The following is a 13,046-nucleotide window of genomic DNA, read 5'->3' as shown; positions in this document are numbered from 1 at the left end:
TTAGGGTAATCCCTTGGGACCTGTAATCCAAATATTAAAGGATTCGTACAGGCTGTTTTGAAGAAAAACCTTTGGATGTAAAAATTTGAGGACAATGCTACACATTCACCTACTTAGCTGACAGCAAAGCTAAAAACCAGTTGCTAGCTACAATAGACGTGTTGAGCTACAATACAAAATAATCTTAAGTTTGGTAGCAGGCTATGATCAACTAAATGTTACAAGGGCATAAGCTTTCAAAGACGTGAAGTCTCCTTCATCAGATGCAAGGGGGATGAAAAATTTGAAGCAGAAAGTGACAGAAAATTCAGAGTGAAAATTTCAGAAAAATCAGTAATTCAGAGTGAACATTTTCTCTGAATGGTCTGTCGCTTTCAGCTTTAATTTAAATAAGGGAGACTACACGTCTGTGAAAGCTTATTCTCCGACAAAATTTAGTTGATCATAGCATGCTACCAAAGCTTGGATTATTTCAGAACAAAAATACAGAAATTTATCAAAATTCAGTTACTGACCCTTGGAAGTTTAAATCTACATTAGAGATGAACTGAGGTTCTCAAGCTTGTTTCCAGACAGCTACCTGTACACTCATCTTCTTCGTTATCTGTACCACCAGCTTCTATAACAACTCTTCGATTTTCAGTTTGATCCAGCTTTTTACATCCTGAAAAAAATGCAACAATTGGTAATATGGCGAGATGAAACTTTAAATGAAAGACAAGGGCTGATTAGGTTAAGGAAAAGGGCAGTGCCTCTCTTCAATACTGTTACAAAATATTTGATATTTCATGTCATCAAATGATTAAAATAAAAAAGCCAAACTCTCATATGCTGAAACAATACATTGTATACTCTACGATGTTTAACTGATGTTTTACATGCGATTGTGTTTACTAAAAGACATGTGTTAGCTGTGAATATGCAAGGCGTATCGATCGCGCTCAGGTCAAGGGTTATCGCTACAGTTGTGTTTTGATGACCCTTGACCCGAGTGAGATCGATCGATAGGCTATGGCCAAAAGTAACACTGCGTAGTCACAGCGAGTTGTTGGTATAGCAGCCACGAAAGAAAAAAAAGGTTTCTCCACGAAGTTAAGCTATTTCAAGGTACCATACAATTAATTTCAAAGGACGATAATATAGATGCTTCAAAAATCTAATACCTTTCACTATTTTGGAGTGGAAACTTACCCTTTCTGGCCTTGTTTCCGCACGATCACGACTTCAGGGTGCGCTTACAAGAAAAATGTCGCAACTTCCGTTTGATGCATCATGGGATAGGAAAAGACACCAAACTTGAACACCAAGTGTTTAGAAGTAGAACGCCTCTTGCACGCTGATGTTAAAATTAAAACGTTCATGGTGGTTTTCTGATTTTCTTTTCTAATTTTTAAATTTTCAACCCGTAATAAACGTGTAAAATTATTTTGTATACTTCCTTTTCAGAAAAAACATGCTTTCAGCAATCGTATGCCGGAAATATTTTTCACTTGGTGTGAAATTTGTTACACCAAAATCCGTGTACGTTTACCTGACAGTGAGGCAATAGTAAATTTAATATAGCCATTGTAAAGTAAAAAACACAAAAGACTGTTAATTGTTTCACAGTATTGTAAAATTTCTGTGATGCTGAGTTTTTGAACACTTGAAGGAGATCGTTTTTAACACATAGTGTTCAGGTTTAGAACATCATTGTTAATATTATGAACACTGGTGTTAACAATATGAACACTAGGTGTTCAAATTTGAACACCGACATGTACATTTTGAACGCGTAAAGACGCGTCTAGTGTCCGCTATTTTTACAGTGTAGACCTTGATGTCGCAGTCAGCAATTGCATGCAAAGCTAAACGAGCAACTATCGTCCATATTTGAACGAATCCAAACGTGTACAACGATGGCCTTTATGCGAAATTTAAAATCATGCTAGAAGGACGTCTGACCAGTCAATGTAGAGAAAGTAATGATATAAACTTGGAATAAAAATGACATCCTCCGCTTTACAGTATTCTGCTGAAATCCAGATGTTACTTCGGTCACTGTCGGGGACAGCTCCGAAGATCGAGACGGTTGTTTGTTCTCACACCACTTTACTCGTCTATGCACATCGTATATTATCCTTTTCTGAGAAGATTGTGGAGTCAACAGTTCAAGATCGCGATGAAATAATGTTTTTCTATTTGCGTTTTCGTGTGATATATATTCTCTGTCTGATAATAATCCGGCCATCAACTGAACGGCATGAAAAATAGTTCTCCCATTAGGTGTAACGTTTTGAGAAACAAACTATTCCTGGTGATGTATACACGATAGTTGAATTACGTTTGAAAGCCTCGATTTAACCACAAACGTGAGTTTTTTTTATGCAAAACAGGATGTCTTTTTTCAAACGATTCTCTCGGGAGAGCCGTGATCATTCTAGATAAACAGCTGTCAAAAGTTGTCCTGCCCCAGTTTTCATATCTGCGTCATAGATATATGAATAAATTTTCCAATGATATTGATGCTATTTTTGTCCTATGCTTGGTTTAGATAAGGGAAGATATTTATGTGCGATGAAACCAGGGAAAGACACTTATTTTTTTATCCACTTGCCCTTCGGGCAAGTGGGGGGTTCAGTTCACTTGCCCGAATTGGAAAACCACTTGCCCTGTACAATTTATGTGTTTGAAAAAGGTAAAACATTGGTTTTTCATTTCACACACTTTATTTTGAAAATTATCATGTTATCATGAGAAAGTGTCAGACATTCTCATGGGGTTCTCCTCACACTTCTAAGAGTGCTGGATGGCTCATTTAAATTCAATTAATTATTAAAGCCCCACTAGCTGTATCTTTTAGCATTCTTTATGTGATTTTACTTCCCAACAAAAACAAGTTTTGGGAATGTGCTCTTTGAGGGGTTGGAATACAAGTATTATTAACTGCCCAGTGAGACTGCATGTGCAATTTTGAACAAGAAAAATAATAAATGTGTGCCCAAACGTAAAATGGCACCCCATGCAAATGTTTCAAAAACTGTGTACATCTTGCATATATGCATGAATATTCACGAAAACAACAGAGTAGTCCATTGCAATGCATAGTGTTGAATGTTTTCAACTGGGACACATATGCTTTGTTTTCTTTGTAGTATGGCGGGAAATCAAAGTAATGGTTAAAATGTAAATATACTTGTCCAATTTTTCATTCACTAAAGAATGGTTTTGTAAAGCAGTAAAAGACTATATCCTGTAAATGGGTAGAATTTAAAGAAAACCAGAGAAAATAGGAAGCCTTTTTTAGGTCGACAAATTTCAAGATTTACAGCTAGAGGGGCTTTCATATTCATAGAAAAAATTCTAACAGTTCAAATGTTTGTATGTTTACTTTCTTGGGGCTTAATGTACAAATAATAACAGCCATTTCAACTGTACCTTCAAGGTATTTTTGCAGTTAAAAGTTTTAACTTATCTATACAGAAAGAAAAAAATCTGTAGCTATAAAGGAATGTTTTGAAGCTTCTGAAAAATAATGTACTTGTCATGTTTTTACTGCGCTTATATCATACACCAGCCCTATGAAGTTTGAATTACCATTGCACTATACACCAGTATCCTATATTTTTCTAATAACCTAGGTGGTCTCTTTAGTGCACATGCGCAGACTAAACAGAATTTAAACCAACAACCTAAGGCGTCGGTGTTTTTCTATGTGTTTGAAAGCTGAATTTCTCGATGTCGAAACTCGCTCCAAGTCCTTCTTGATAGTCATTTTAGAATGGGAAAATTCACAAAAAGAGAGGTTGGTCGCCACGGACAAGTAACTTTTGGCATATTGACCTGAGAAATAAGTCAGTGTTCATTGAAAATTCAAAGACTGGACCCGTTGACACCAAAGCTTGCTTACTCATGACTTTCAGTGCATGCGGTGTTGCCACGATGCCACTCACTGTCACTCAACAAGTTAACATTGAAGAGTACGTTTTAATAAAAGTCCCATTTTTGCGGTGATTTTTCACCACTGGACTTTATTTTTACATTATTATAAACGTTCATACAAAGCACAAAAACCGCTGTGTGTTTCTTTTTTTACCGTATCAACGTATTGTGAGACACTGTAACCTCACCGTCAATGCAATGAACTTTGGTGAACGTACGCTCAACCACAGCTGAACAGCTTTTTCATATGCAAATCAGCGTACTGTATAATAACCGGTGGTATTGTTTGAAGTACATTTTTGAAAGCGATTAAATGATTCTTTTCATCAACTCTTCATGCAATTTAATGAAAAATCTTATGGAAATGTTCACAATGACATAATATGATTATTTTTGTTGTTTAAGTCCGTGTTCCCTCCCCAGACAATCGCTCTCGTGAATCAGATTTCTAGGTATTTATTTTCTCACTTGTCCCGTCGGGCAAGTGGCATCGGAGGTTCACTTGCCCGAACGCGACTTTCACTTGCCCCGGGCAATCGGACAACCCTTAGTGTCTTTCCCTGGAAAGCATTACCATATGTACCAAGCGTACACTGAACTGTAGGTGTTGTCTGCCGGCTCGAGCTCATTTGCCACGTCGACGGTACATGTTTAACACCGCCGGGAGAAAATGATCTACTTCTACTCCAATTCCTAATCACCACTCCGATACCATTTCAAGGATATTTGCGGATATTAGTGCCCGCATGATGGCCGAACGAGTTTACTAATTAGTCCAAATTGCGACAAGAATTGTCAAAAGCCAACAAGTAGTGAAACGATTCGGTATGAACGACGCCATCTATAGGCGCCAAATTGCAGATGATATCTTTATTGCCACAACTCTCAGTCGCTCGAGTGGCATTTGTAATATATGGGCATATTTGCGATTCTATTGATTCAAATTTTGTCAAAGTATTATAGATATGAGTCAGTTCTGCCGAAAAATTTGCAGGTATTATATCAAAATATTATTATATCTTACTGCGCATTTTAATATGTTGTCAAATCGGCTACATATATTCCAGTACGGCAAAGGTTATCTGTTGCGTGCATCAGGATCATTGCTCCTTTTTCAGTGAATTGTCTGCCGAGGTCAAGGGTCATCCGTCTTCCTTTTCCGTCTCTTCATTTCAGCGATAAGCGCACTTTCTTCGGCAAGCGCTGTCAATACCCAAAAACTTGAATTGTGTTCCAGTGTGAACCCCTATACTCAAAGGAAGCTAGTGATAAAAACATGCATTTTTTAGAATGCCTACGATGTTTGGGTTATTGAAATCTGCTAGACATTGTTGAAAATGAAAATCAATGAGAAGGTATAATTGAATTTTTTGTTGAAGCATCAATACTCAGATAGGAAAATAGGATTGTCGAACCATTTTCTGAGAGGCTTATAAATATAAAAGAGAGAGAGAGAGAGAGAGAGAGAGAGAGAGAGAGAGAGAGAGAGAGAGAGAGAGAGAGAACATTTCAAGGTTTTAATGAAATCGAGGTCAGTGCCCACTTAATCCCAACCTTCATTTGCAAATCAAATTTGCCACCTGAAAAGAAATATGCGCATTTCAATGGCCGTAACTTGTGCAATGTTCACGCAACAAGAAATGCTTCCTTAAAACAAAGACTGTTCAATCTTGCCGTGCCAACAAAGTGTATGTACCTAATGGAAGCCTACATGTACAAAGTAAATTTGTCTACACTCTTTCCTCACTCTCCGCACCAGGGGAACTGACGTGTACTCACAAATCTCTTCCCATTCAGGATTGACCGTCTTTCTCTTTTGTAAAGATGTCTTGTTAAAATTACCTTTGCTTCATAGGAAACTAATCGTATGCCTGAAAAGACTTTTCTTCACGAATTTTTCTCGTTGGTCTCCGATGAGTTTACTGTGACCAAGTATGTGAGTGTCAGTTATTTCATATTTCAGTCACAGGACATCGACACTATGTAATATTAAAACAAACATTCAATGCAAAGGAAAATGCACGTTTCTAAGGTATGTTGCGATGGTTCTTGATAAAAACAATCTGGAATCATGCAGAGTTGTTACAGGAAGCAGGACAAATCGACATACAATTCCTCTAATTATCTACTATCATATTGCATCTGTTCAAGAGGATAATACCTGTAAGTTTTGATAATACTTTCCTTATTGTTCTTCAAGTTCACAAAAACATTTATAATAGAACCTCGCTCCACCTTTTTGTTATGATACCTCAAAACACTGCGGAGAGGTCCTGGTCAATAAAAACAAATACATTTGCTGATATATTCGTAACAAAAGCATGTTGCAGTAAAGATGATTAACCTCGCAAGCAGGCTGCACTGTATCAACAATATTCAATGTATTGTGTTCAAATGAATTCTAGTCAGGAACTAGAATTTAATCCTCAAAAAATAACATAGTCATTGGCCATGACACAAATGCGGGCTGTCTTGACACATTGAGCCCTGATAATTGTTTGGCAGCTGAAGAAGAAATTTATTTATTTTTTTCAGAGAGAACAAAAATCCTGGAAAAATACCTGAATAATTAAACGTAAAAGGCCTTTGACAGCGGCATTTTAAGTTTAACAATTGCGTTTTCCAAAATCTAGGATTGTGAAAATTTTATACAATCAATAATTTTTCCTTTGGAAGAGGGGCCGATTCGTATCTTCTTCCGAAGTCTGAAAATCAAATGTTGTTTGTTGATGTTTGGGTTACCTGCGGCAAGAAATCTTCACAAGTTTCTATAAACATTCCCCGTTAATGTGTTTTTCCCTAGATACCACCTATGATTTTTTGGGAGGTGGAGACAATCCTCGCTTGTTGCCTCTTGTCTCATAATCCTATCGACACAACCATGGACTAGCGAGTTTTGATAACACAAAATAGATAGTACAGACCTAGATAGTAAAACATCGATACTAGCTTCTGCCATCTTGCAAGAATAAAAAGATAATAGAAAAGAAAATACTTGCGTGTCACCGACTGATAACGTTATGGTGCAGTTCTCTTTTGCGTTACGTTTAGCATGACGGACACCCTAGTTAGCTGGCCTTGATTCAGACGAGGCCACCTAGGATACAATGGCCTGACAAAACACAGACTCGTTTAACACCATTCTCAACCACGGTATGGTTTCTCCCATTTGAGGTTTTCTCCCGACTGGCATGACATTTCAAAACATGTATTAAATTTGCGGTTACTGAACTAGCCCCTTTGCGTGCATTAACTTCTACAGTTCCCCGTAGTGATATCCAAGATGGACTTCGTTCACCTTGTCAAGTACTTAGACAAAGCGTTGGACCTGTTTAGCACTCATGGGAATTGTTTTTCAGAATATTTTTTCTCCTTTTTCAGAGTTACTTGAAGGGACAAAGTCTCTGCTTTTTGAATTATTTCTGTGATTTTCGTTTCATATGAGAAGTTATTATGTTGTTTGTTGACTTAAACGTGCTGTAGAGCTGCAGTCATACATAACTTGTCAATATGTTGATGACATATAATTTCTGATATATACCATAAATTATGTCATTGAAGCATTTATTGTTACATCTACGAACAGCGAGGGAGTGCAGATTTCACGACTGACAATTTGGCACGTGAGCAGAACAATATGAATAGCCGCTCACATGAAACTATCATAATAATCGAAATTATTCAAAGAGATGGCGACTTTGTTCCTTTAAGACCAGAAACAACAACTGTTTCAAATTTGCACAGCTCATGCATGATAAAATTTCGTTACCAGGCCTATGCTGCACACTCCCCGATCACGTGTGATGATGTCATTGTTATGAGCTTATACTGAGATTTATCTCTATTACCAGCATGGCATAAAATATTGATCTTTCTTATTGCTACCCTGAGACTCTGCTCTGCTTCATTTCATTTTCTTCAACTTTCAGCGACGCAGGGCTAAAAACAAAACCTTAACGGACGCCACGCGACCTAACACGCCTAGGCTCACCATGGGCACTGTTGAAATTGGTTCTCCATGGTTCCGCTGAAATCATGAACCGACAATCCATGTCGATGCCTGAGTAGAAACAATGAACACACCACAATTTTTATTTTACATCATCATCATGCCTGGCCGTGAAAATCACAGAGCAGATCAGAGTTTCCTTGACATTTTTGATGAGTTGTATAGCGCACGTACGTTGACTGCGCAGGCGTAGCATGTATGAAGCTCTTACGTTACACAAATCCTATACTTACGACAATCCGATTTACAAGCAAACGGCGTACGACCCGTCGTTAAGTGTGCCCATAGCATTAACGTCATAACGAACATTTCAATGCATAAAATTAATCGCTTGACTTCTCAAGATATTGTAAAAATATGGTAAATAGAAAATAATTATAACTGTTTTGGCTGCAAAGGCCGATGATGCTCTTAATTTACTAGAGGATCTTGTCGGCAAATTTTACCATTAAAGGTACACTAGTGTACAATCTCTCGAGGGCTTCCATCGACATATTAAACTTTTGAAAGTTGTTACAAGTAACTTTCTCTTGTTCCATCGATTAAAGACAAATCGTATATGAACACAGAACTATTGAATACAGACAACAGAATGTGTTTAATTTTCGACATCTTCGGATTTCGGTGTAATATTTAGTAAAAGTAATATAGAACTGTCCTATTTTTATGGTCTGTACAATTGCTGTCTAGGTCTGAGAAATATTTTGATATTTCAAACACGTTAGCGTTCGTTGCAATGAATTTGTACTTTGTTACCTTCAGATAACCCGTGCATGTGTCAGAGAGCTCTTTGGGTGATGAGGGCTTCATTCCAACTCGATAGAAATGTCACTTGAGAATGTAATCTGCATAGTCCGTGGCAAATGATTGAATTGGTCGGTATCGATAGGTCTGTAAGACAGTATCTACACACGCATTCGAGCAGTTGTTACAGCAACGATCGTTGCTAGACGATACATATGTAAATATGAGTGCCGAAGCTGTCCCATGATGAATGCCACTGACTCATATAGCCGCCAATAAAGCAGTTTAAGATTTTGTAATGTTACTGTTACAGAGCATGCATGCATGCATGCTTGTATGTATGTATGTATGTATGTATGTATGTATGTATGTATGTATGTATGTATGTATGTATGTATGTATGTATGTATGTATGTATGTATGTATGTATGTATGTAATACATATGTATGTATGTATGTATGTATGTATGTATGTATGTATGTATGTATGTATGTATGTATGTATGTATGTATGTATGTATGTATGTATGTATGTATATATGTATGTATGTATGTATGTATGTAATACATATGTATGTATGTATGTATGTATGTATGTATGTATGTATGTATGTATGTATGTATGTATGTATGTATGTATGTATGTATGTATGTTTGTATGTTTGTATGCGTGTGCATGCATGTACATACGAACATACATGAGCAAAGAATATATGGACGCAACTACGTTTCAATTAGTATTTCAATTAGTATTTCAATTAGTATTAGACCGGACAGCTCTTGTTTGTCGGCATATGTTACCAGCCAATCTCTGACGCCTGTCATAAAAAGTAAGTCGTAAAGGGGCGTCAAATTACTACTCTAGTAGCCACTAAATTTCAGGGGTTATCAATTTTTATCCAAAGAAAGCATGGGTCAGAAAACAAATGATTGTATTTTCAAATGAATGTTAAGACAGTATACGGTTCTTTGCAACTAATATAAAACAACTGAGTAGACTGCTCGTAGTCTCCTACAGGGAGCCTTCAGTAATTACAAGGGGATGGGCTTTGGGAATTAGGGAAGGGCCGGTTTTTAGAAAACTGTCCAAGGGGAGGGTCACTTTTGACAGAAGATGATTTTACGGCCAAACCTTTGAATGTCCATTTGATATTTCCTGAATAGGAAATTGCCGACAAAATACATTGATTCTTTTAAATACATACACATTATCGACAAGCTTCACAAGCAAAGAAGATGCAGTGGTATACTACATTAAACACCTTGAACAGTTAAAACTGATGAAAGACAAGAGACGAAAACATATCGGACAGATGGCAAAGTGTATATCAATTATCAAATGTTTATAAATGCACAGATATTGTTAGTTTTATGTTTTATATTGGCAAAAAATTGATCATAGTTCTCTCATAGACTACCATGTATAGTGAATCAACATTTCGGTGAAATTCCAAAATCCAATTTCTTGCACACACATCCATTTGTAACCACCCTAGTCTAATCAAGTACATTAATATCAATAATCAAGCATACATAAATACACAGATTTACCTATTTTTGTATTGGAAAAAATATTCATAGTTTTGTCATAGACTAACTTGTATAGTTAATCAACATTTCAGGGAAATCCAAACTCCAATGTCTTGCACACACATGCAAATTTATACTTCCCACTTCAAGCAAAGTACATTTATATAATATATATATATATATATATATATATATATATATATATATATATATATATATATATATATATATATATTATAAGATATGGCCTATAAAGCTCGGAAATCTTCACGGTGTAAAACAGTGCTAAAAACCTAAATGGCAGAGCAATTTACCGTATTATAAAATATATATATAAATGTACAGATATAGCTTATTGTAGGGGGAATTGTCAATAGTTTGCCTGATAGACTCTCATGTATTATGATTTGATATTTTTGGATGAAGCACTATATCAGCCACATCTTGCCGCCTTATCGTTGCGCAAAATATGGTGACCCTCCCGCAAATGCATGACCCTTCAAAAATGCTTGTCTGATAAATTGTAACACTCCCTCCAAAAACGCCAGCCCTCCCCCTTTAATTTTTGTCTGTAACTTACATGAAAATTAAAACTAAATGTAATGTAATTTAGCTGATACTGTTTTAAGTTATTCCTGGGAAGAATACTGCAGTGATTGGGGAGGGTTAAGTTTTAGAATGCCGGACAAGAGGGTGGGTCACATTATAGACACAACTGAAGGATAGGGGACGGTCACATTTTACAAGTAAAGGTGCGCACGAAATTCCCCCGGCCCACCGCCTTGTAATCACTGAAGACTCCCTTAATTTGAATATATTTTAATGTGATCTCTGTTTAGAGATACATCAGCACAGTTTTAATTTTGCGTACTGGCCAGTTAGAACGTTTTAAATTTCGTTTACAAGCTAGGTCGGCATCGAAAATAACAGAGGCAATCGACTCTCTTTAATATAAATTGTGTGTGAAAGAGGTAGAATAAAAATCTTTAAGCTTTTCAGCGAGTTATGGCTAAACTATTTAAACAGCCGAAAAAAATGTCAGCCAGATCGCTGTACAAAATTTGTTTGGGCAATGTGCGGCGAGTCGGCAGGTTATATAGCTTAAATTGGTAGATTGTGATTTGTCACAGCGAATTAAGGAGTCGGTCTAAAGCTATGGTTATTGGGTAGTTGATTGGCTGTTATGAAATGATTTATTAATATCGATATTTTTTAGCCGACAAAGAAGCTACGTTCTGAGACTCAGCACGTTTGCAGAATTTCTGCATACCATTTTCTATCGTTATACCTATGCAATCTAGACAACCATAGACGCGTTTGTGGAGAGAATTCACCAGTTTCCGCTGACCTCTTTTCGTCTAAACCTGAGGTCCTGCTCATGACCGTGTATGTAAATTACGTCCAGCGTTTGCTGAGTTGAGACTGTTACCCTAGACGACATCAGCGCTTCTACAAAGATAAATTGATACATTTAATTCACCGGAAGTGTCTAACTAGGACGGAGAAGTAGGCAGATTACTGGGAAAATTCAACACAAACTACGTGACAAGAATTAAAGAGATTCGTGCAATAAGATGGCCTCTTTTCTAACAATTGCAGTTATTACACGTCTATTCCAGTCACACGCAACGCTATATTCCTTTTGTCAGAAAGAATCGTTTCTTTATGTTATTAAACATCACGAGGTTTAGATATGTACATGTGCAGAGACAGCTATGGTCATTGTCATACAAACGTTTAAAATGATCATAAAGTCTTAATGGAGCAATAACCGTATCAAAAATGTATCCAAAACGAGAGAGAGAGAGAGAGAGAGAGAGAGAGAGAGAGAGAGAGAGAGAGAGAGAGAGAGAGAGAGAGAGAGAGAGAGAATGATTTCAAAATAATTAAAAACAATAAATCACCTGCTGTTTTCCTACATGAATCTTTGATTTATCCAATCTTTATATGTTTAAATATTAAAATCCGAGATACATGTTTGATAGTACAAAGCGGTTGTCACGGAGGTGGAGAACAATAAAAAATGCATAATTAAAGCAAATCTTATAATTGTACAGTAAGATAGATGAGGAAATGAACAGGCATGAAATGCGAAACCGATAACCACCCCTTATTGAAAATAATCCACTAAAGAGACATACTACATATTACATACATTTAAAAGACGTTGAAGTACTGTACGCCAACGTTAAATAGGGGAAAGACAGGCATTTTGTAACATCGGATTTACCGATGAGAACAAATATTTGCACCGTTGAGCTTTCAGAACGAATGCAAGTTATTCTGTCCAACCGCGTTCAAGTCTAATGCATTCAAATCAAACAAGGCTTTTTCGAGAACTGCGACGCTTATCACAAACGCTAACTGCAAGGTTTCAATCATGGCGGCAAAAGTGCCTGTTGCTTGCGTGCAAAAATTGATATTGATGTCATATAACATGGATACAAGGTTTCTTCATGAGTTCGCTCGTCCTCGTCGGCTTATTTGGAGTGTATATGCGTATAAAAGTCAAGGCTAAACGTCGCTAGAGGTGACATTGAAAACGAATAAAACATGGTAATTATTTATGGCAGTACTGTGCATGCTGTAATAAAGATTAGTCGTAAGGGATCGACCATTGGCATTCGGGGAGGGAGGGCACAATATAAGAAAACGCGGAAGGGGGATTTTGCAGTTCTAGCACAACTAGGCTCGTTTATCAGAATGCCTTGGAAAAATTGTCAAATTATGTTATAACACGCCACTGCTTCGGTGAAATATGCTAATATAAAGTACAGTCGTGCTGCCAATAACTTGAAAAATGTGTAAGGAAGTCCGGCCGATTTAACAGAATGCAAAATAT

At 36.9% G+C, this 13,046-nt stretch overlaps 1 long non-coding RNA gene across 1 annotated transcript in view; it reads left to right on the top strand.

The window, feature by feature from the left end:
* The window catches only part of LOC139138408 (uncharacterized), a 251,467-nt gene that overhangs the window by 76,876 nt on the left and 161,545 nt on the right, over positions 1 to 13,046 (top strand). The gene's annotated exons all lie outside the window — the stretch shown is intronic.

Source organism: Ptychodera flava, chromosome 8, assembly GCF_041260155.1.
Source record: "Ptychodera flava strain L36383 chromosome 8, AS_Pfla_20210202, whole genome shotgun sequence".
In the NCBI taxonomy this organism is placed as follows: Eukaryota; Metazoa; Hemichordata; class Enteropneusta; family Ptychoderidae; genus Ptychodera; species Ptychodera flava.
Note: the sequence above shows the minus strand (reverse complement) of the source record. Positions and strands in the feature narration are given on the sequence as shown.